The sequence below is a fragment of the Oxyura jamaicensis genome, chromosome 14 (genome assembly GCF_011077185.1).
Source record: "Oxyura jamaicensis isolate SHBP4307 breed ruddy duck chromosome 14, BPBGC_Ojam_1.0, whole genome shotgun sequence".
Taxonomy (NCBI): Eukaryota; Metazoa; Chordata; class Aves; order Anseriformes; family Anatidae; genus Oxyura; species Oxyura jamaicensis.
The window spans coordinates 10,204,809-10,230,347 of NC_048906.1; the positions used below are offsets into that span (position 1 = coordinate 10,204,809).

The 25,539-nt window shown below is 41.1% G+C and overlaps 1 protein-coding gene and 1 long non-coding RNA gene across 4 annotated transcripts in view; one reads left to right on the forward strand and one right to left on the reverse strand.

Moving 5' to 3' along the window:
- LOC118174319 overlaps nt 1-25,539 on the reverse strand; it is a 304,126-nt gene that overhangs the window by 47,035 nt on the left and 231,552 nt on the right. Inside the window, exons 10-13 of one of the 2 annotated variants that reach the window (XR_004754614.1) lie at nt 19,164-19,308; nt 15,138-15,555; nt 10,852-10,902; nt 8,148-8,219 (exon numbers count right to left, since the gene is read on the reverse strand). This is a non-coding gene — a long non-coding RNA (uncharacterized LOC118174319). Of the gene's footprint in view, nt 1-8,147; nt 8,220-10,851; nt 10,903-14,817; nt 15,556-19,163; nt 19,309-25,539 lie in introns of both variants that reach the window. The other variant, XR_004754615.1, reaches the window with a different exon arrangement.
- The window catches only part of SHISA9 (shisa family member 9), a 182,995-nt gene that overhangs the window by 45,397 nt on the left and 112,059 nt on the right, over nt 1-25,539 (forward strand). The window lies entirely within an intron of this gene.

Below are 25,539 nucleotides of genomic sequence, written 5' to 3' on the forward strand. Positions count from 1 at the left end.
AAGAAGCCTACATGTCCCTGTGCTCAAGTTTACATGAACATGCAACTTCTGTTAGCTTGAAAGGGATTTACATAAGCAAGAGTGCATGAGAGCAGTCTGAACTCCATGCTTTTGATTACCCAGAGAGCAACGAGGGCTGGTTAGCCCTCATCTTGGGAGTATTATACGTGACATTTTCACAGTGGGATTGCACTGGTAACTGACTGTTACCACACCACAGAACATCACTTCTACTGGGGGAACTTCCTCAGCTTTTAGTGCACAGAGCTGCAGGCAGGTATCTCCTGCTTGTTCTCCAGTTTCCAGGGTGTGGCATGGTAAGGTACATCCCCATGTCTCTGTGCAATAACCATCTGGAAAATACTGCCCCATACCAAGAAGCTCAAGATTAATCTCTCACATGGAGAGAATCTGGTGCCATTTTGGTTACTAGTGAGTGCATAAAAACCTGGGCTTTGCATCAGTGAATTTTTTTTTTTCTTCAAATACACACTAATTTAACCAGATAAACCTATCAGCCCTTTTGTTTAATAAAAAAATAGATTTGTTCCCATTGACACCGTTACAGACAGCACGTTGCTATTCGCCCTTCATTTTGTGGAAGATCCTTCTATCTCCTTTCCTCTTGACTGGTAAGCAGTGCTTGACTGTAAGAACAAAACCAGCTGTTTGACTGTCACTGAGGAGCACAGGATGGAAATAAAAGGAGGATGTTTTGTGACTAGAACAGAGCAGCATTTTGCCTGTCAAGCTGCCTTGCTGTTGATGAGACCATACTTATTCCCTTATGTTAAGGGTATGCAAAAAAATGAGCGTGGTGTAGCAAGAGCCTGTCCTTGATTTATAAAGGTGTCCAAAACCCAAATATACCTGACAGGTCAGTACTCCGCTTGCTAAGTACAGACTGTAAGGCAGTCATCTACATAGAAAGCGGTTAGGTTTAGATAACACTGCTTAGGGCTGCTACGTAAAAAGACACAGCTGTAGAAAGCAGTACTTGTGGGCAACAGCTGCTCCCAAGGAGTTCCTAACATGGAAAATTATGGCACAGAGCTGCTAGTCTGCAGAAAAGGCATTGAGAAGCCACTGTTTTTTGGCTCTTTGTGATCTCAGCACAACTTACCTATCCATCCTTTCACAATTTCAAAATCATTCAGTCAGCTCTGTGACACCCTTCTTTAGCTTGTTCTTTCTCAGTTTTAAAAAGGGTCTTCAAGTCATCTTCAAATCTGTTATCTCTTCCCAGGGGCCTGACCTGCTTGGTACAGACATGTAAATCCAGAGGAGTACTGGAGATTTAAACTCCTGCTACAATGCTATCCTAATGCGCTTTCACATGCATTTGAGGTAGAATTGGAGTAATTTATGGGACCTCCCCTCATATTTTTACAGTGTTTTGAAAGTGATTAAGAAAGCCTTCATTTGGAAAAAAAATCTTTTTTTTGCGGTCTAGATATACTGAATACACAGTACAGTTCCTGGTCCAAGCCTGGGAATTTAATGTCAGTAACAGGGCATGGAAAGAGTAAAGCCAGGATGTTAAGACAAGTATCTGGGGTACTAAATTCTCACATTGCCACTTTATTTCAAGCTCTCCTGCCATGGAGGTGTGAAGGAAAAGAAGGTGAGTTACTGTGGTGGGAGCATATGAGAGAAAAACAAAAACTGGGCTATAAGCTATGAGCACAGCACCCTCAAAATCACGCAGTAAGACTTCAATTCCGAGTAATTTGCATTGACATGCATTCCCCTCATTTGGGGAGACTTGGATGCCAGGATTTGGATGGGCTTGTAACTACCATCTCTGCCATATGAAATCCAGTTTGGGTCCTAAGAAACCCAGGGGTTTAATTAGAAAGTGCAATACTAAGTGATATTTTTTACAAGTCAAAGCTGGAATTAGAAAAAAAAATAAGCAGCTTTTGCACCCATCTGGTGATATTCAACACAAATTTGGTCCTCTTAAATCCCTCCAGGATCATGCCTAGGTTTTTAACCAGATCTTTGTTTCTTCTGCTAATCCTAGAATTGCTGTCACCTAAGTTGAGCAGTTATGCTCTACCACAAAATCCCATTCTGCTCATCACAACACAGATAAGTAACGCAAGCTCTGCTGGAGACCTGGTTCTGGCTCTTTTGTTGTCAGCTCGTTGTGATTGTATGCAACTGAGAAAGGCCACAGCCCTCAAGGGCTTCCAAAAGTCTTGCCTCCCCTGGGCAAGGAGAGATAGTTTGCCTTAATGGTTCCAGATGGTTACTAGAGATTAGTATTGCTCAGCTATATTGCATTGATGATCATTCTCAGAGCAGGCAAGCAGTAATTAATTGATTCCATCTGTATCTACATTTGGTCAGAGGGTAATTTATACTGTCCAGTCCTACAAAGCAGCAGAGGGCATCAGATAAGATGTCCCTGGCGGGATGCAGCGATGTTTAGAGACTAATGAAACTGAAAGTCTCTCTATACAAACGTTAATACAGAAGCTCAAGCTATTGCAATCAATTTACTATAGCTTCAAGTTTGAATACAGAATATATATAATCTTGCTATGTTATAAAGATGAAAGTCTTATTTCATGACAAAATTCACCCAAATTTCAGGGACAGTGAAAATAGTGCCCTTTTTCCATTCTCAGTAAAAACACTAGGTCTTCCTGAGCTTGAAATAACGCATACTTTCAATATATGAAGATCTACAGAGATAATTTGTATGTGGAACGTTTTAAACATAGTTTGATTCAAAAAATAAAAAGAACAACAAATTGGTAATATATTATCAGAAGCTGCGTTAACACAAGGTAGTATATTTCTGTTAAAGGTTGGAGACTTCTCTTCCTTACAGTTTCCCAATCCACCCAAAGATTTTTCACTTGCAGGCTTTTCATACAAGGCCCAGGGTTCACTGCACAGCTGATTAACAGCAGCACTGAAGTCTGGCACCACTTAGGAATGAGATTCAAAGAAAAAAAAAAAAAAAAACACAAAAAAACCTTTTGCCTTAAAACTATACATGCTTTCTGCCTTCCTTTTGAAGATTTGACACACAAAACTACTATGTATGATTTTGGTTAGAAGGTCGCATTACCTCAGAAGAGTGAAGCACCTTCTATTGATGTTTACCATTTAGAATTGAACCAGAGATTCTCTGCAGTAACCTATTTTAGGAAACCCAGAGCGCAAGGTATTACAGTGAGTATATTGAAGTTGTCTTTCATTATTATTTTTGGCATACCTATTACTCTGCTAGGTTTTTACAATTACATATTCATGAACGAACAATGCACCTTCCTCCTCACCACCACAAAGATTCCCATATTTACAGTAAGTATGGATCTTCTAGAGATCCAAAAATCAAAGACTGTTCAAGATTAGTCTAATAACTGACACTATACAAGATCAGAGTTAGGATCTCTACCATGTAACATTTCTGTTCTGGCAGTATTTGAATTATTAGGGTGATGTAAGGGTCTTTATAAGGCTTGCATGAGAATTATCCTAATTAGTATTTTCAGAAGTTGTCTTCTTGACTGGGAGAAGCCCACCAGCGAGCCCTGGTCTTCCAATTGACCTGTTTAATCCAGAAGACAGGGTCTGTGGACAGTTCCTTGTTTCCATGAGGCAGGTTCTAAAGTACTGAATTACACAAATTGGATTTATTTCATTGTTTGTTTCCATAGATGTGACTCATGGCATCAAAAAAGAAGCATCTGAAGGATGAAAGTAGAGTTTTTCTTGTTAGTGGGTACAGTTTTTCCCACAGAGAAAAAACCTGCTGGTATTAGTACTTGAGTACCATCACTGGCCCCAGACTGATGGGCAATTTTCTTTCTGGGAAAGCTGGACCTCAGTTCATCATATTTTAAGTGGGTCTTTGTGGATATTCTGTGCATTTCAAATAGATGTCTAACCAATTCTGTAAGAGGATTCACTTGATCACAAACCTGTTAAGAACAGCCAGGTGGAAAACTGATACTTGAAAACAAGTGACTTATATGAAGGCCAGCACTCTATTTTTTAGCTCCTGCTATTGTTTGCCACTATTATTCAGTCCCTGTACAAAACAGGTAAATATAGTATTTCACTGTAGGCCTATCTATAATTGAAATAAACTTGCAAGTAATCTATTCTGGCTATATTGTAGTAGCAGCTGTCAGATCGAGCAGCACTTTGTAAATCACCTTCTGTTTAACATGCGAGTGCTGGAGTTATTTATAACTATACCATATAAACGTCACAAAGGATGTTTGGTGATTCACAGACAATAACAAAGAACATAATGTGGGACAGACGTAGAAGAGAAAGCTGACTTTTTTTTTTTTTTTTTAAAGGCAGAACCATTTGGGATTTCTCATACTACTCCAAAGCTGTACCCCGTGGTGTGAGCATTGCCACTGGATTAGACTTCCCGCTTTGCCTAAAAACCCAGCCAGATTTTTTTTTTATTATTATTTTTTAAGATCCAGACTTTATATGATGGCTTTTGGGAGCTATTTATGCTATATTTGAATAGAAAAACTTAGAGAAAATTTGCACGTAGCAAGTTTGTGTCAAGTGCAATAGTTTACCGGGCTCTATCTACCTCTGAACCACCCGTTGTCTCACTCATATACATGACCCAAGGGACATAGATGCTGTTTTCCTAAATAAGTTGAAGCTGACAGCAAGAAACAGGCCCAGGGGTTCCACCAGGCTGAGGGAAAAGAGACAGGATTAGACCTGTTCTGACAAACATGCCTAAGACTGTGCAAAGTTGGCATATTTCTAATTTGACAACAGATCTCATTAACATCAGGATTTCCACAAAGTTAATGAAAAGTTAAATAATTTTTAAGTCTGTCATAATATCCTCAAAAACAAAGCCTGCTATCAGGCAGACTCATTCCTCCTTTCAGATTTTTGAGCAGAGAAAGCACTTGCTCTGAGGACCCTGACACCACTACACAGAGAGCTAACCTGGAGGTGCAACCACTGCTAACTCCAAGATAACTCAGAAGAACTTACAGGTTTTTCCTCTGACTTTCAAAAACTGTATGTCACTGACTCCATGGTTACATATTGTTCATTGTTAAGGAAAGGGATTTACAGTTTTATTTATTTTTTAGTCTGAAGGCTCTTTGCCATTATTATTGTGCACCATGACCATGAGCCGTGCTTGGTAATTTCTGGTTGACGATCATGATATGCAGCTGAAAGTTCTAAAGACACTTAAATACAAAACAATTTTAGATATATTGAATTGATTGCTAGAGCTTTAGGCACTGACAAATGAGGAAAACTTTTCCTCCTGATTACAGCTGTCTTTCTCCTTCTGTTTTTGCTCTACTTGATCAACCGCATCACTCCAGTAGAGTGAATCTGCCAGAACTGGCAGAGATTAGATTTGCCCAGATGTTTATTCTGCACCTTTGGGAAAGTGCTGGATTTAACAGATCTGAGGGCCAAAGTTCATTGATGCAGGGAAGTGTTTGAAATTGTTTTCCCATACTGCAATAACAGACATACACCAATATGCAAACCACAGCCTCCAGCTTAGGTTGAATGATTGAGTAAGTCACAGAGGTTGCAATCCTTCTACTAAAACTGCAATGAAAAGTAGTATCTAGCACCAAGTATGGACATGTTTCCCTCCCCAACATTACCACTTGTTTAAAAATCAGCCAGTGATGTTAGTCTTCAACTCAAGTAGAACAATTAATATTAAAGAAATGAGCAGTGTTTTGCTTATTGGTCAATTTTCTATAATGGATCGTAAAAACGAGCATTTTTAATTTCAGTCTCAAGGCTCGTAGTCACACTTCAGTCTCTTCCAGCTTAAATACTTCATCATGTAAGGTAGGTCTAAATTGAGAGATTAAGGTATTACAGTGAAAATGAACGCAACAGAAGAGGTTTTTTTTTTTTTAAAATAAAAAATGTTAATTAAGGGTTCTACAATGAATTCTTATTAGTTTCTTTTAACTGTGTGTTAGTATTTGCATGCACTATGTCAAAATCAGTAGGGATATAACATTCTGTCACCTGAAGCATTAGAAACAATTGTTAGAATTGTTTCCTAGTCACTGAATTTAATTCTCTATGGTTGACAAAGGTTTGACAGTAATTACTGGAGATAGCACTAAAGAAGACTTCAAGGGCAAACTCCATCCCAACACAACAAAAAAAAATAAGCCAAAGTTTACAAATTGAAAATAAAATTGGAAATTGTATTAAACTCACCATTTGTTCATGACCACTTATATTTTATTTGTAATGTAAGAGACCTCAATGCAGCTACAGCCTTTTCTATTTTCCTTTTCTGATTTACTCATGTTTTATAGCAACTCAGAGAAATCGGATTTAAAAGCATCTATAAAACTTTATACCATTATCTAGTACCTGATGCAGATGTAGTCAGCTCATCCAGCCCAAGTTTTCATTGCTTATTGAAATACTAGCTAGTGGCTGCTCTTTGCAAACATGGCTAGTGTCTAAAAGCTGGAAGTTCCAAAACCACCTATAAACCAACCAGACAAAACCAGCCAGGCTTTATAGAGGCAGACACAGTCAATCAGATCTTGACAGAACAGGCCATCTAAATGCTATGTGTATTTAAATTCTGCACACTCTTACTTTGAAATGAAGAGACAGCATCCACATATCCTTCACAGTTCGTTAATCTTACCGGGATGCAATGGCACATTAATCAGAAATAGTGAAAGTAACGCTGTCCACAGCTGACTAATACTCAAAAGGTGCCTCATTGAATTTCTTTGGAGAAGCATGTTTATCCAGCACAGTATCCTTAAAGGATTTAATTCCAAACATACTCATCCCCACCATTTACATAAATAAAAATGCAAAGGATCTTTTCTCAAGTATTTCTTTTACTTAAGTAACTTAATTGTTAAAAAAAAAAAAAAAAAAAAAAAAAAGTCTGGAAAATTCCCTATTACACCTCCTTACACTTCACTTGAGAGTTAATTTATAACTTTAGTGAGATAAATCCTATGATAGGTGAGAGGGAGTCATCTGCTTACTAAATGTCTTGCAATTTAAGAAACAAAATGAAGATGAGTATTAGAAAACAGAGCATTAGTACAGCTTGACAATTGAAGACCATACATGAAAAGACATAACTTCAGAGCATACACTGGAGCTGGCAGATTAACTACTATACAGAAGTTTGGGAAGACTGCAACAGATTCCTTGACTAGTCTTTCACCATTTTGACTGATCAATAGAAATCAATACCACAGGTGCCATAGAAAGTAATTTCATTGGCTGTGTGCTTATTGCTTCCCTCCCCCCCCCACCCAAAAAAAAAAATCCTTAGGAATTAGATTTTTGAAGTTAAACAAGATCAATCATTACTTTAATCATTGTTTTGCTGCTTTGTTTTATTAAGCAATAGATATTGCCCTTTGAGGTTTTGAATTTTTAATGCAGTTTTAATTCATGATACTCCTCTGTACTCCGCTGATCTGTATTTCTCCCATACTATTAAAATTGCAAACAGAAATTGCCCATACAGCAAATCCAAAATGTTTCCATGGAGCAGCAAGCAACATATGGAACTCTGAAACGCTTGCTTAGAACGCATACGTTTTAAATGTTAAGAGGGTTTAAGTAACATCATAATAACAATAACTTAGACCTAGACTTTAAAGAAACTATAAGCGCACTTAATTCTTGCAATAGCATACTCCAGACTGGGGCTAGTTTACTGTATTTAATTGGTTTGAAAACTCCCCCTTTCACCTCTCCTCCCCCTTTGGAGCATATATCCACTTTGCTGCACCTTTCCTAGGAGACCTGACTGGTCTTGAGCAAGTGCTGATAACAGTCCCTCACCAAACTGTGATTTTCTATATATTAATAGCACATTTACAGTGTCTTCAAGATAAATAAATAACTCCCTTGAATTTTCAGAAGAGCTAAATATAAGCACAAATTTCAGAAGCCACTTGGAGCCAAAAGCTGTGCCCCAGCCTAGGTCCTACAGTTCTACAGCATGGAAGGAAGAACAACCACAAGAACATACCCTGCCAGAGATGAATTTTGATAGCTGCTTCTGACTCTGCATTCAGAAACTGCTACAGGCTGAGGAAACCTTTCCAGCCATCCACCCAGATCCACCAGGAAGGACTCATCCTTCCACCGTTACCCACCCAGCAGACAGGTGGGGCCATGATCATAAATTAGACTCAGCCAATCCTCCCTCAATGGGAGGATAATGAAATCTGTAGGCATCAATGAGATCAAAATACCATTAGGCTCACTCTAATTTTACTGAAATTTCAAAGATCCTGGGAATTAATAGATATGCAAAAAGTTTTGCTACATGTTTCTTTGCCTTTTTACCGTAATAAGAGATGTATATATCTTATCTCCTGTGGCTTTTTTAAGTACTAGGGAGCACTATAATGCAAATGCAGTGGAAGAATGTAAAGCAGGAGCACAAACAACTAGTTTTAATAATATGAACCACAGTTTTCATCAAACTATTGATCTACAGGTTGGTGTTAATCTACAGTTTGGTAAAGAAATGTATTTGCTTTATCAGCAGGGCATAGGAAGGGCTGGGGTTGGGCAACACCTCCGACCTTTCCTAGCATGGTGCTCTGGGTAGGAACCAGGAGCACCTGCAGCCCCGACAGAGCTCTGCAGCTCCTCAGCCCCGTATCAGAACATCGTTTGACCTCCACTAATCTGCAAGATAAAGTAGATAGGAGAGTTGTCTGGGCACTTAGGAAGCACACACTGTACCCTTCCTAAGTGGATGCAAGGAAGTGTGTCTGTATGAGTAGTGTCCCCTCAGCTGCCCTTGTAGCAACGGGTTTGGCATCCCCAGCTCAACGCTACGCATGTGGGCCCTCGTCTGTGGCCTGTTACAGACAACGGGAGTCACTGTAGTGACTGCAGGGGGCTTTGAATGCAGCCTTGGAGAAGAGTTAAGCCTTCACTCTTGAGCATTCAGAAAAGCAGAAAAACCTGACAAGTAAGTTCAACAAAGCCAAGTGCCGGGTCCTGCACCTGGGGCGCAATAACCCCAAGTAGAGCTACAGGCTGGGAGATGAGTGGTTGGAGAGCTGCCAGGCAGAGAAGGACCTGGGAGTGATGGTTGATAGTCAGCTGAATATGAGCCAGCAGTGTGCTCAGGTGGCCAAGAAGGCCAACAGCATCCTGGCCTGTATAAGAAACAGTGTGGCCAGCAGGGCCAGGGAGGTGATCATCCCCCTGTACCAGCTCTGGTGAGGCTGCACCTCGAGTGCTGTGTTCAGTTTTGGGCCCCTCGCTACAAGAAGGACATGGAGGTGCTTGAGCGAGTCCAGAGAAGGGCTACGAAGCTGGTGAGGGGCCTGGAGAACAAGGCTTATGAGGGGCGGCTGAGGGAGCTGGGCTTGTTCAGCCTGGAGAAAAGGAGGCTCAGGGGTGACCTTATCACTCTCTACAGGTACCTAAAGGGAGGCTGTAGCGAGGTGGGGGTTGGTCTGTTCTCCCACGTGCCTGGTGACAGGACGAGGGGGAATGGGCTTAAGTTGCGCCAGGGGAGTTTTAGGTTGGATGTTAGGAAGAACTTCTTTACCGAAAGGGTTGTTAGACATTGGAACGGGCTGCCCAGGGAAGTCGTGGAGTCACTATCCCTGGAGGTCTTTAAAAGACGTTTAGATGTAGAGCTTAGGGATATGGTTTAGTGGGGACTGTTAGTGTTAGGTCAGAGGTTGGACTTGATGATCTTGAGGTCTCTTCCAACCTAGAAAATTCTGTGATTCTGTAAAACAATTGCTTTGAAATATTTCTTCGCTGGCTTCTCATAGAAGGGACTCTGGCTATTAAAATCAGCATGGTATTGGGAAAGAATGAGGCTCCGTTTTCCAGCTCACCAATCAGTTGATGAGTGTTAGCCCTCCAGCTGCTGGGGAATAACCAGCTGATCCCCCAGTCAATAAAAATTGCTAAGTAGCCAATAAATATTATGTAGAAATCACAGGTATGCCAAGTTGTATGCAAAGCATGTTGTATGAAGAACTCCGTATGTTCTTGTGTTGCCTTAAGTATTTTGTGTTCTTTCATTGTTGTATTTCTTACATTATGTTTAGTGACAATACTTTTGTAAAACAGAGCACTTTAGCCAACTATTATATATACATTACGGTAATTTATGCTGATTTTTTTTTTTTTTTAAATCTATGTTTCAGCAAGATGAATTTTTAATATGGCTAGCAGTGAATTCTCTTACATACCATTAGGATAATCATTCACCACCTCTACAATTTTCTGCCTTTCAGCCCTGCAGTTTATTTGTAGTTACTAATTCTAGCTGCTAGTAACACTTGCCCTTAGGTCATTTGTACAACTAATGTCTTGGGGTAATAAAAAATAGTCTGATTCCCTTATCAGAAATGTGAAATGTTGATGCTGCTCTACTATTGCTCACAAGAAGTGGAAGAAAATATAGTTTCTCTCAGCGAGTCACTTAATGGAAACAAATATTCAAAAGAGAGCAGTGCTACATTATGCTGAGGATTTGATTCTTGTCAAGCTACATTTGCTAAATGAAAGCCTGTTAAAGCGAAATGACTGAGGATCTTCCTAACACGTAAGGAATGGTTTGATTTTTTTTCCTGTTCACAATCCAAGAAAATAGTTTCTCTGCTTTAAGTTACTCCCTCGGCTTTCAAGCACCAGACAAATCAAATGCAGCCACATAAATCCCCACACTCGTTCTGAAACAAACATCATCACTGAGGGCTGCAGATAATAAATGCAAAACATGCATATTTAGGAAGTAGGACACCAGGAACTACTTGCCAGAGGTAAAATGGTCTGCCGCAGACCAGAGAGATTTTAACATGAGTTTAAATTACTCACAGAGGCATCCTCAGGCTTCGTCTGATTCTCTGGGCTGTCCAAAGATGTATTCTAGAATGCAAATGAGAATTGTCTCAGCTCATCTTTTTGCTACCAGATGTTTTTATTATTATTATTATTCCTGAAAGTGTTTTTTTACTTTTTCAAACTTTTTTCTTAAATAAATGGAAGGGAAAAAAGTTAAGTAAGAAATCCCTTAATTCATAAATTTGAACTATAACATTTTTCTTTCCTTCCACAAAGAATCTCCACCAAATCTTTTGACCAAGGTACCTTTTTAGTTAGTACAAAGAATACCAGCAGAAGAAGGAACAAGGGGAACAAAAAAGCTAACAAGTAACTGCTATTCCCCACAAACAGGCTAACAAGTTTCAGAATGGGAAAGTTGTTAAAAAGAACACGCAAGTCAGATGTTTCGGGTCTTAGGCAGCATTGATCTTCTTGGGCTTTTTTATTTGATGTGAAAAGTGTTTTAGAAGATAAAACAAATATAAAATTGCCTGGATTCTGGAAACTTTTTCATTAGTGCTTGCTTTTAGGTGGCTCTCACATGGAACAGCCAATGGAGGCAGTTGCCCAAGGCAGCGAAGTGTTGGGGACTGTAAAACAGCCATTGCTTTCCTGCATGCTTTGCCTCTACCAGAGCTCTGAAAAACACACGGGCTGCTACTACCACAAACAGAAGTATTTCAGAATGTTAAAAATGTTGTCTTCTTCAATTGCTGCTGACAACCCCTAGCCCTAAGTTGTGGAGGGATCAGCCTGACCTGAGCACAAAGGCCTTCCCTGGTCTGGGTGCCTCGGCTTTCTCCTTTTCACCTGTTCCTTACCAGGACACACGCATTATCCTTTACTCCTCATGACTGAGGCGACCACCTTTCCACATGTCTAAGATGATTTGGGTTGGGTCTGGTCACACTTCACGGTTTTCTATTTAAGTGCTAGGGACTAGAAGGTGTAGAGTTCTGTGAAAGGCTTACTTACATGTGTTCTCTCTCTTGCATAGGAAGGCATTTAAAAAAAAAATGTACTGATGCCATCTGATCAGTAGAAAAATATTGTTTATTTCTGTTTATCTTCAAGTTGCCTAAAAGATTCTGTCCTCTTAGAAGTCCTGCATGAAGTGGAACTGTAAATTTTGATTACCAGGATCTCCTCTAAAAGCCACTGCCTGGAAAGCCAGTGAGTGCAGAAGCCTTTAGATCAGACTGGCAGTGCCAACAAACTTGAGGTTTTAGCAACAGATATGATGTTTTACATGATGACAAAAGCCCTAGCAGCCCAATGCACAGACAGCCTTTCCCTTCCAAAGGGAGAGGATTAAGGCCATTAGACGGAGGCAGGTAAGGCAGGGTTTGCAAGGGAATTTCCTGCTGCCAGTACTGGAGCTTGCATGCAGAAGGCATGCCCCACACCACTCGTGGTGCCCAGAAGGAGCAATGGATACCTCAGTTAAATCTGCACCATGTGAAGAGGAACGTTCTAGTGCAGGAATGAATATCAGCTGGTACTGGCAGTGTAGACCAAGATCATGGAGGGAGACCAGGGAGCTCACGGGGCCAGGGCTCACATGTGTGTCTCTCCAGAGCCAGGACTTCGTGACCTAATTCAGAGCAGAGGCCAAAGGCGGAGACATTTACAGCAGCCCAGTGCAGCTCCCAGGGGGTGACGGCAGCAGTGGGGTGGGAGGCTGTTAAGGGCATTTATTACCAGTTGGTGCTATTAAATCAGCCATCCAGCACAGATATTCTAGCTCCCTGTATGGCACTGACAGCCTGGAGCAGGAGCAGAAGGATTCCTCCTGATGTTTTTTCCAGCACTCATTTCACAGAGCTGGGAAGTGGGAATGTGTCAGAGGATAGCTCCTCCTGGGTCCCACCACCCCAGAGCATGGCTTGGCAGACCATCCTTTGGGGGCTTGGGAAGGAAAGAGGAACATGCTGGGGATGTGCAACATTTGCTTTTGTATTTTCCTTTTCCTTTCCATGTCATGACTCTGTATGTCTCATGAGAGCTCCAAGTGATCAGCCACAAACTCTGGTTGATGATCTCTTTAAAAACAGTTTGCTGTGCTCCTGTGGAAAGCAGACTGTCCTTCAAGTAAAGGCAGCACACACAAAATATGATGTATTTGCTGAAAATGTGCCTTTTGCTCTTTGAAGCTGCCTGTAATTACATATCTAGGGAATAGTTTGATGTTTACATTTTCAAGTATATGGCTGGTTGCATTTAGCATAATATTTTTCATCTTTTCCCTTTCTTGTTACACTTCTGGTGGTCATAAATTAAATTCTGTCACAAAAACACTGAGGACTGAGAGCAAGTCATGGCAGCCCTGAAACAAGAGGCCAACCACTAGTAAGGCACCTCTAGGTGGTGGCCATCTCCCCTGAGCCTTCGGAAGGAGGTGCCAGCTGGCTGTCCCTAACAGTTGCCATTCAGAAGAGACTCTGGCTATTTCCCATGATGTTGGATGCCCAAAGGGATCTGCTGATGAGCCTGACATCACTTCTTGAGGAGAAAGGCTGGCCAGCTGCCACAGCCTCTCCCCCCTACAGCCAGACCAAATGTCTCCTGCTCAGTAAAGCTGGCTTTGGGCCCCTGGGTTAAATTCTGCTCTTGGATACTTTCTGAAAACCCTAGCTGGTTTCAAAGGAGGTATTCCAGATTTACACCAGCTTTCCTGTGATCAAAAGCCAAACTGAGGTCCAGAGAATAAAATAAATTCATGCTTTTGGTCTAAATTTATAAGGTTCCTTCATAAAGCCTTCAAACAGGATTTATCCTCTGGTTAAAAATACATTTCAGTTGACTTCATCCTTGTCAACTATTGAACAACATCCTAAAAATCATCTTTTGCTACCAACACAGGATTTATTACTTATATATGTGTATATATGTGAATCATACCATGGAAATAATTTAAACTATAAATTTACTTTCTTCTTTTCACAAAATTATTGTGGTTTTACAATTTTTCTTGAACTCATTTATTGATTTCACAAACATTCTTTAAAAATGTCAATAGAGGAATTTGTGTTCTTTAGGTTGGTGGTTAATTTTCTTCACACCAACAGACTGATAACACAACTCCACAGCTGCAGACATAAGCTCCAAATAGTGGCCTCCAGAAACTATGCACCAAATCAGTGGAGGCTGTGCTTGTTTCTGCAGGCTAAGTGCCACTCTATTTTAATAACTTTTGGGCAGTACTTGTTTGCATATTTTGGTTTTCAATACTTTGGTTATTAAAATTGCAGAAGAGTAATGATAAATATAGTTTAAGTCTTCAAATACCTGACATATTCATTATGCATTTTCAAGGTTTTCTGAAAAAAAAGATACTTTTTATCAGATGTTTTTATAGACGGTTAGCATGCAAGCTGTTTTGTGCTATAATGGACATCAGATGTGATTCTGTTTGGGACAGTATTTAGGAATCCTGGACATTTTTAAAAAGATAACGCTATTGCATGTTAGTAGGCCTGTCTCTTATTGAGATTGCTTAACATTTTGCTTTGTAAGATCGTATTTTCAGTTTCTTAAAGCACTGAGGAACTTCAACCATGTGAGTTGCATTTTCTGTGCTGTCCCCTTCAGGCTACTATTTTTTAGCTAGAGAAAGTTTCAGAAGGAGCAGTTCAGCAATTTAGAAACATTTAGTCTGTCTCAGCAAATAGGTGGCACAAGGGCACAGGAAGAGGCAACAGGGATGGGGAGAAGTGAGAACCAGAGGGAAGGAAACTGATTTGGGAGACAGCTTCTTGGAAGGGGAAAGACAGCTTGAAGAAGGAGGACGGAAAAGACATTACACTGACCAGCAAGGTCTGCAGATAGGGGAATGACAGAGATAGGTGAAAACAGGTCTTGAAAAGTGAGCTGATAGAGATAGAACAGAACTGGGTAAAGTTCCAGAGGAACAGACCAAACCTTGGAAGCGGTTTCCAGGGCGACTTTCTTCATTACCTTCTCATGGATTGTGATGAGTCCTGTAGTTCCCTTGATCTTCCTTATCAAAGAGAAAGTGATGTTTGCTTTCTTCCAATCTTCAGTAAACTGATCACCCCAGCCTTTCAAACGTAAAGGACAGTGGCCTTGCAATGGTATCAGCTGGCTCCCTTGGCACTTGTGGGTACAGCATGTCAGATTGCATGGGCTTGCGTATGTCCAGTTTGTTTAAATGCTCCCTAACCTGATACTCTTCCACCAAGGGTTCCTCTTCCCTGCTCCATACTTTCCCAGGAAATGTGTCTCAGGAATATGGGATTCCCAAAGGCCAATCTTACCAGTAAAGACTGAGGCAAAGAGGAAATTGAGTACAGAAGGTTTTTCCTGTGTCCTTTTGCCACTGGGATCCTGGCCATATTCAGCAGTCAGCTCACATTTTCCCTGGTCCTCCTTTTCCTGCTGAGGTACTTGTGGAAGCATTTCTCTTTGCCCTTCATGACCCTCCTCAGATTCAATTCTTGGTGGGTGCTGGCATTCCGAGGCCCATGCCTCCAAGCTTGGCCAGTGCCTCTGTTTTCCTCCTGGGTTACCTGTTTCTCCTCCCGTGTCTTGTATGCATTCCCTTTATGGCTGAGCTTAGTCAGGAGCTCCTTGTTCATCCATGCAGGCTTCCTGCTGCCTTTCCTTGATTTCCTGCTCATCACAGCAGACCATTCTTGGGCTTGGAGGAGGTGATCTTTGACAATGAGACAGGAGCTGCAGGAAAAGAAAACATGTCCTGAATGTTAAATGCTGCCTCACATTATAGCTCTGCATCTGTCATTTTCTCATTTCTTATTTTATAGGTGTCTGTCCTGAGCTTACATCCTGATTGACAGAAATGCTGAGCACTATTTATTGCAACTGAGATGAATAATGATTTGTAATTTGAACATAAAAAGCTTTATTGTTCTAAACACCATGCTCAGAACACCTCAGAACTGCACCTCCAAGTGAGGAGATACTTTTGACCTTCATCTCTCTGTGCCTCAATTAAATGCCATCCCTTATCTCGCAAGAGTTTGTGAAGTTAAATTAATTAGTCATTGTGAAGCCCTTAGCGACAGTAGTGATAAATGAGACAGAAAAGTCTGTGAGGGAACTATTTCTCTTCTGAGATGGTTTGAACAGGGAGAAACAAATAAGGCCAGTGCCACACACCGCATAAGAAGTGTATCGGGAGGTGCTGGGCAGCTTTTTAGCAGAGCTGTCTGCCCTTGGCACGGTAAGAAGCAAGGCTCCTGCAGAAAAGGACACTGCCTAGAGATTAAGAACATGGGTACAACTGAAAAATACAAGTGCTGCTACACGGACAATTGTAAATGTTGGCACTTGAAAATTTTAAACTCACAATTTTGGTAATTTTGAAGTGTTTCTACATGTAGTTTTAACAGTATATTTGATACTTTACCACAGCAAATAGGCAGTGACATCAAAAGGCTTCAGTGTTTGTCATGGCATTTCAATCTGCCTTTAGTTTGGGATATTTTTACTACTATGCCTTCATTATTAACACTCAAAAGTTTTTTGATGAGTGAAACTACAAGAGTTTCTCTCTCTGGTAGCACTAGAAATAGACACACTAGAAATAGCACATTTCTCAGACACAATACTGAAGGGGGTATATACCTTATTATCAGTGTTTGACTGTTCTGTTTCTGAAGTGAAATACATATCTTAAAGGGTCTCTAATCACACATTTCATTCAGAGCTTACACTGTGTGCATATCTTGATGACTGAGAAAAAACAGGTAGTGAAACGTCCATATTGCAAGGAAAAATATACTTTGTTAATATAGTGGAAAATATTTCCTATAGAATTATGGTACTGTAACCACTGCAGCTTTTCCAGACATTTTCTTACATCCCTCTTCACAGGTTTAAAGTCTAAGCTAGAAATTTAAATCATGAACACGTTCCCCTTATATCTTTCATAAAATCAGATTCTTTAGTGCCAATTTTTATGTTCTGACCACCTTACGTTCTCTTCTGTCTAAAAGACGGGACATGCACTTCTAATCCAACACTTGCCGTTCAGAGAACAAAGTGAGAAACTTCTTTCTAATTGCTTCAATTTTAGAATGAATAAATTTCAAATCCAAGTGTACAAGCCATTCTATTAAAATTTTACTGTGGTCAATACCCAGTTGTAACCATGGAGTTGACATGCTTTTACAGCAAGGCGAGACTGCAACAAAGGGGTTGAGTTGGTGACTGCTTACTGCATGGCCTTCTGTATTCAGATGTCCACCCAAACCCCCTTTCACCTCTGATGCTCTTCTAGGTTGTTCCACAACCTAACCTCTCTGCAAGTTAGAAACCTGCTTCCATTTTAGCTGTGGCCAGTTTACAAACAGCCATTTTTCTGTGCTGTCTCTCTTCCTCTGTGCTATTTACTTTGCAGATAGGTTTTCCAAGAGCAATCACATCTCCTCTCAGCCTTCTTTTGTTGAGCTAAATGAGCTAAACTGTTAAACTGCCTAACACAAAATGGACTTTTTGTGCCTGTTCTCTTGGGAATGCCCTCTCTGCATTTCCTGCATTTTGAACTCAACATTTCAATAAGGCTGGCCAGAACAGTAGGCTAGAGAAAGCCTGTCAAATACTTTCCCTGGTGGCACTGCTATTCCCCTGTGTCCAGCTGAAAACCACTTCATTGGCACTTGAAACCCTGTACCACCTAGCAGAAGGCATGTTTCCCACAGGTGTGGCACACGAAGCTTTACAGATATCTTAAATTGAACATGCCTGCATCTTTTTTCTCTTCTGCTATTGCAGCACAGAAAAATAAACTGGGAGCAAAATTGTTGGGAGCACAAACAATATACACTGAAACTCAGACTGGACCTATGCTCTTCAGAGTCAGAGCAACTCATTCTTTATTACAAAAAAAAAGAGTACACAAACATAAAATACAGGACTAGTAGAAGTAAGAGGAATTATATGATATTTAAAATTCCTCTTGCAATTTGTGATTACTGCCTAGCTACACTGAGAGCAAAATTGTAGCAATGAGCTTCAAAAAAGCCAGTCCCATTTCTGCTGAGTGCATCTGCGGGGTGAGGCTGGGATGGCTGGTCTAGCCTAGCCCGGTCCCCCCAGACATTGCCACCTGGCTCTCTGACAGCAGCCCTGGGGAGAGACTTGTGTGAGAGGCTGTGCGAGGCTGCAAGAAGCTCTCTGTATGAGGCGGCATGAGTAACTTCATCCTTTCCATGCTGCCCTGTAATCACCGTCACAGAAGTTTACGCTTTTCTTTCACGACATTTATCCACTGAAAATGATTTCTCACAATTGTGACAACTGTCAATTTTCACACAATTAAAGAGGATTTGATCTAGTGGAAAAAATGAACGTTTGCACTTGCGCTCGCTCCCATCCACCCCCCTAACAAGAAAGAAATATTTAATTCGACCAGATTCTTTATGATGGTACAAAGGGAAGGAAAATGAGGTACTCAGAGGCATCTGGAGCCCTCACCTTCAACTTTTAATGTGACAGGATCAAAAATATTTTCTTTTAATACAATAAGCATCTGGTTGACATGTCAGTATTTTGCAGTCTGTGAGATATTGCTAAAAATGTAACCAGGCATGGAGGTCTCAAGAGGAGTCTGTATATATGGCATGTTCCGGTTGATGACAGAAATAAATCTTTTACATACAATGGCAAAGGCAGAATTCTTCAGCCTACACAGACACAATGAAAAGGAGGATGATCCTAGGTGAAAAGATATTTTTAAGCCTGTACTACTGTTCAGGATTACGCAATCACCTACTTGGCTTAGGAAACCTGGAGGTATAGAGAAGACCAAAGAAAGGGTGAGGTCTTCACAACTTCCTAGTTCACTAAAGGTAGCAAAATATTGTCTGTAGAGGCCCTACAAGTAAGAGGACTAGAGAACAGTGACTTTAGTGAAACATGAAAAATATGACTGTTTCTTGGAGAGAGAAAGACTGCTTCTTTTAGAGAGATCCAGAGATCTCTCTTAAAAACTGCATGAAAAAGAATCTTTTGTGGGGGCTTTAAGCAATTTTTTTGAATATTTACAATTACTTTTATTCTTTTATTCAAAACTACATGTTATGTGGGCACAGTTAGGTACCAGTGCTGTCTGTGGGAAAGTCTAAATGCTTATATGTCTTCTATGCAACTTCCCCCTGCCTTGCAAAAACATTTTGCCACTGCCAATGGGTTTCATGCAACTGAAATTCAACTGTACCTACAATGTATTCATCAACATATTTCATTTCTGCTCTCTTCCCAAATCTTCCTTTCCTACTTTTTAGCAGCCAGTGCATTCTGTCCATCAGGTACGGACTTACCAGAGCAGCATGTACCCTGCTGTGTCACATCACAGGGAAGCAGCCAGGAGCTGGTCCAGCTGCTTGTTCTGCTGGGGCTGCATCCTGCTCTGTCATTAATTCATGAACATCCCCCTTTAACTGCAGCATTAAATGTCATCATATTCTGAACAAAACTGCATTTAAAAACAAAAACAACAACAACAACAACAACAACAAAAACACTGAAATTAACTTCTCTCTTAAATGTGCTCAGAATTTCATTACCATGAAGTTTTTATAATTTGCAGTCTCTTATTACTGACACATACTTACACTGGGCTGAGGAAGTGAAAAAAAGACAAAAATGAACTGTAGCATTTTATCTTTGGACTGTGTGATAAGCTACAGGGATACCAACCCAAACCTGCCTGTGATCCTCCCAGCCTACACAAGAGAAGGCGGCTGGCACAGCAAAGGAAACCTGAACAGGGTGGGTTCAATGTGACCACGTCCCCTCGCACCTGAGGCTTTGCAGCTTCATGGCAGCTCAGCATTCACACACCTTTTGTGGGGGCAACCACGGTTCCATAAGACAGATGGATGGTTGTAGCTTTGCCTAAAGCAAGCCTGTTTCTTCTCTGAAGTCAGCTAAAAGCTAGATCAGGAAAATCCCAGAAATGGTTCACTGGTGGGCGGGAAAACTGACATTAGCATTGAGTTAGGGGCCTTGGATGAAACAAGCTGCCACCAGAGGTTAGGAAGGCCTGGAAGCTTTGATGTAGTTGGAGCCCTGCTCCTTTGTTTTCTGTTTGTAAAAAGCTCCCCTGTGGAGTTTTTGTTTGGGTTGTTAAAATCTGTTTAACTCAAAGAGCTGACAATAAGCACTTGGGAGCAAAACCCTCTCTTTGAAAGTCTTTTTGCTGTTCAACTGCATTGGCCAGCCCTGCCAATTTATAGCTCTGTTAGCTCTCACTGCTCCAAAGGCTGCTTAAGCAAACAATTAAGCTTTGCTGATCACTGTGGGCACCGGAGTGGCAAAATATGCACTTTCTCTATAGCCTAGAACACACTCGGAACAAAAACATTTCCTCCCTTACTGTTCCCTGTGTCACGGTATTAGGCAGCTCAAGGTTTCAGCTTTTAGTAGTCAAGGGCAAGCCACCCTCAGCAAGGGCTTCATTTCGGATATACCAGGGCCCTGCACGAAGAGCAGAGTGAGCATTAAAGGAGGGTGTCGTTTTTCACTCGCTGTTCCTTGGTAAGGCCATCTCTGTCCAACGCCTGACACAGTCAGTTTGGATCGCTGATCAAGGTCAATACATGCTGCTCCCACACGAACAGATTTGATAAGTATTACTCAGTATTTCCAAAATAAACTACTGTGGCTTCTGTCTCCTGCTCACTGCTTTGCCTGCCTCTTTCTTTTGCCAGGACCTAAATGAGGGGAAAAGCTAGTGGCTCACCACTTTGTGCATTCAATCCTGAAGCAGGAGAAAGGTCTAAAAGCAGCCCAGCAACCTGAGGAATTTATCTGATAAAGCTGGTCCTCACGCCCAGGTGACCTGTGTGGTCATGCCTGCTTGTCATCCAACCTGATTTTGTATGGGAAAATATCTGTAGAAGAAAGGGAGCCGAACTTGGACAAGTTTTTGATCAGCTCTAAATGTAATGTTTAGCAAATTCCACCCCTGCTAGATTTCAGACAGCTTTTTCTTCCAGCCTGAGAGACGCAGAGTGCCATCTCTCCTGGCAGGTCTGGCGGCCTCTCCTCCAAACCCTTCCCCTCTCCAACTTACTGAGGTTGCTGTGGCTAGAACATCAATGGACACAGCATAAAGACAGAGCATCTCCTCCTTGTTTTGGTGCCAGAACTACAGTTTTTCCTTTAAAAACAGGAACAGAAAGAAGAGAATGAACTTCTGTTCTGTAATTCTCTGTGTAAATGAGCAAAAGGGCCTCTTAAGTTTGTCCCTGTGCTCAAGCTCCCTTACAGGTCTGTAAGCGCAGCTAACAGCTTTCACCCTCTTGACAGTTAAAGAACTTATTCGTACTGCAGAAGACATCGGGTGAAAAATCACTATATAGCAGTCGTTTGAGAAAAAAAGGAAGGAATTTTGCTTAATACAATTATTTTATCCTGCTTTTATCTACCAAACATGGCAGCACTTTTTAGAACATTTGGAGAAGGCAGGAGGTGTTTTGTGGGAAGTAGTAATGAAAAATTCATGAAGGATTAAAAATAGTTGGATTTTTTGGGTTTAATTCAGAATCTCTTTTTATTTCCCCTTAGTTTCCTTTCCTTCCCTATTTATATTGAATATAAACAAAGAACTTGTTCTAAAATAGTTAGATGAATGGGAATGAACTAGAGTGAAAGAAGTCCAATAATTTCTAAAGTAGGTGGTTAAATTTTAGACCTGGTACCAATACCTAAGTAACAAAGTGGTACGATTTGTTTAGATATTCAGGCCACCCACAGACATCCATAGTTGCAAGGAATTTGTATGAGCTACCTTAGAATCTGCCCATTTTCCTTGTTGGTGGCCTGAGACACTACGGTTGCCTTGAGCTTTAGCTGAGCCTTTTGCTGAGCCTGCACTCCTCTTTCACATTGCTTGAAGAAAGTGTTCCTATAACACGGGGCTGTGGAGACTATGGGGAGATGCACAGAGAGAATGAAAGAACGGATATAACTGCTGGGATCCATAGTTATTTTGCAGCCTGTTATCTGGAAGATTCTTCATCTGTAGCCCCGTAGGTGATGCTAAGAGGAGCACTTCATGTGCAGTTATCCAGCAGGGCGCCCTGTCACACTTCTACGCAATTCCTTCAAGTTTACCTGGGCCTTCCAGGCTTTCAAAAGACCTTGAAGAAATGTGAAAACAAGAGAACAGAGAAAACACTGCCACTCCTTTGAGCCCTGACAAGAAGGATGCCAATCAGTTCGGAGTCAGGATAAACACAATGCCAGAGTCCAGGGGAGAGGAGGATGTCTGAGCGGGAGCTTCCCAAGTGCTGCTCCTCCGGCCTTCTGTGGCTGCTCCTTTGTCATGCCTGGCATGGTTTGTCCCCAAAGAGCTGAGCAATCGTGCCATCCTTTTTCCAACTTTACTCTACTGCAAGCAAGTTGCATCTAGTCACAGTGACTCAACCAAAAACTAGGTATTTGGTATTTTCATATAAAGTGAAATCAAAAGAAAACATTCCACTCCTACCTTCAGTTACTACTTTGCTGGTAACGTGTTCAAGGCTCTTTACACATCACTAAAAAAGAAGAACCCTGACTTTGGATACTCATTCAACCTCTAGATTTCAGAAAGGTTTCAGGGTTAATATTATTTTTGCTTGTTTTCTTTTTCTCACTATAAATACGATGAGCAGAAGGATGTTGCCATGGCGACACTTTATAATGTACTTAAAGGCACTTGTTACAGTTATGTACCACAGTCATCTTCGTTTATGTCTGAATTACAAAGATATGTGAAAAATCACCACGGAAAGGTACACAGTGTATTACCTTTCACAGATGTTTACAATTCTGATTTAGTGTACAGGTGACAAATGTTTTGGCAGCCACTATATTATCTGGAAACCTATATTTTTCCTACCAGGAGGGGGGAAAGTAGTTTACCAAAATCAATACCCGGTCCACCTGAAGTGTCATCGTTACCTGAAGCCCAGCTTTGTAGTACGCTGAATTAAAGATTACAAATGAAAATATCACAGAGCTCTGGCAGTCCAAGTTAGCCGTTGCTATACTATGTGCTTGAGGACATTTTGGTGTAGACCAGTGTGAAATTCAGCTGTTTTGCTTTGTGCACTCTTTGCCTCTGCAAAATGCAGAGTTTTTCATGAATTTTGGAAGTACAGAGTCCTGGAGCCTTCTCTCAGGATGGCTACAGCCAGTGCTGCATGTTAGCTAAGTCTGTGCTGCTCTGAAAACAGCAGGTCTGGAGCTGCTGAGGTGTTACTGTGCTCTGCCTCCTGTCCATCTGACTTTCTTCCTGACATCTGGAAGCTTCCCTGCAGGCTGCGTGCCCAGGCACAGCTGGTGGCTTCCCTGTCCTCCTGGCACGCTCAAGCATGCAAATACCCAGAAAACTCTGATTGAAGGCATTGAGTCTGAGCTTGGAGGCTCGCTGGGTGCAGAGTCTGCAAGTCTGACAAATTCTGGGGCTCATCCTGAGCAGACAGCATGGGCTGAAGTGGGGAATTTCTCCAAGAACTTTTTGGTATGTAAGTCTCTGGCACACCTGCAGGATGTTCATACCGCTGGTTTGTCTGGGATGGAGCTGAAGGGCTTCCACTAGAGAGGCTAAACTTTAATTAACATCTAATGTTTTAAGTGGATTCAGTAAGGCTTCCTCACTAGCCCCAAAAGGAAATATAAACCATCCTGAGCTTATCACTAGCTAAAGTAAAGCTCTGTACCATTCTGAATCCAGATGAGAGAAACCAAAGGCCAAAATCGTATTTTCAGGGCTGGATGCAGTTATAGTCTGAAGAGGGCTATGCAAATTGCTTTCTTGTTAGGTGATTGGTAGTGTGCAACAACCTGAGTGAATTAATTCCCTGAAATAAGTGCTTGTCTTGAGGTTAGGGACTCTGTTATGCATCCACATCAGCTGGTGCAACTATAGAAGGTGGCACTCCTTGCAGGGGCTACCAAGCTCTAGCAGACTTGTGGGGATTTATACATATATATATGCGGATGCTGTAGGGTGGCCTTCTGTAGCAAACAACCACCAGGTGTGTATACACAACCACACAGACATATACATATTTAGTCGCAACATATTGTTATCTACTTTATGACATATCCTATTCTACATGTATTTCTAGAATTTACTCAGATTTCAGGAGGTGATGTTCACTTTTCAAAAGTAAACACCACACTACCGCTTTAAAAAAGTGAAAAGGGTACTAAACTGACTTTCAATACCAAGCTAAAACCCTCGCATTTTTCTGATAACATTTCTAAGGTTGTCTGGCCTGTATGCTGTATTTTAGAGTTCTGAAATAGTTCAATTAAAACAAAATAAATCACTGGTTACAAACATTTTCAGTACTTTTGAATCATTTACAGAATCACAGAATCACAGAATTGTAGGGGTTGGAAGGGACCTCAAGAGATCACTGGGTCCAACCCCCCTGCCAAAGCAGGTTCCTTAGAGCAGATTGCCCAGGTAGGTATCCAGATGGGCAACATCCAGAACATTTAGTTCAAAAGCAGGTACTCAGTTAATGACTGCATGGGATATACCTCCTGTGAAGGTAAAACCTAAACACTAATTAATGTTAATTAGTGGTCTTTAATAGTAAGGTTAAATACCCTCCACAGGATTACAAGTGGGTGTAAATATTCCTGAATGCCTGTGATCAAACGTGGCTCTGGCCCGAAAGCAACAGAGATTCCACTGTTACTGCAGCTCACTGACACGAGCTGAAAATGTGCTCCAAGTTAACAGCTGGTAAGAACAAAACTCTGATTTTAGGAGTAGGGCTTGTTTTTCTTGTATATAGTGACTCAGTACAGGTACAGTAAAGTCATCAAACGTGAGTGTAACCACCCATACGACAGCTACTCCTAGAGCTACATCTGCAAGGGGACAGAACTCTGCTGGGACCATTCACTGGTACTCTCACACAAGCCCTTTGGTCTTGGTAAAGCTTAGGTTTCTACTTAGTATTTAGCATTTGTAACCAGGATAATTACAAAATATTTCTACAACCATGCACTATAGTCTTTGATCTTCTGCTGGAATAAATGAGAAAACTTTTGTGGACCAAACTGTAAGAGCTCAAGGCATAGGATCAAGTCCGAAAAGATCAGTCCAGCTTCTTCTACCAAACAAATAGTAATCACGCTGCAGACTGAGCATTTAGTAACAATCTTTATCTGACGTAGCTGAGAAAGCCACATGTACCCAAAAAACGGACAGAAATCCTATTCCTTTTCAGAGTATATGCATATACCATTAAGAAACCCCAAATATATTTTGAAATATTGTCAGAACATCCACAGCTTCAGACAGAGCTTTTATCATCTCTCTTCTTAGTGACAATAGCAGAGTGGCAATCATTTGCACGTAGCATGGGGAAGACGTTTCATCTATAGCAATCTTGTACAATAATAATTGTTAAAAAGCCTGTGCATGATCACAATAAACTATTTTGAACATTTAGTATCCAAATTAGCACTGTGCACTTTGAGAAACAGAGGAGTTTCATGCCAAACCTTGACTAAGGTCACAAGTACTATCTGGTGACATGCAGAGAGACCCCGATAGAAAGAACAGCAACAGCCCTTCCCCAGAAGGCCCCAATTCACCCCAATCCACTCTAATTTTGATCCACCACAATAAAATAAAATAAAATAAAATAAAATAAAATAAAATAAAATAAAATAAAATAA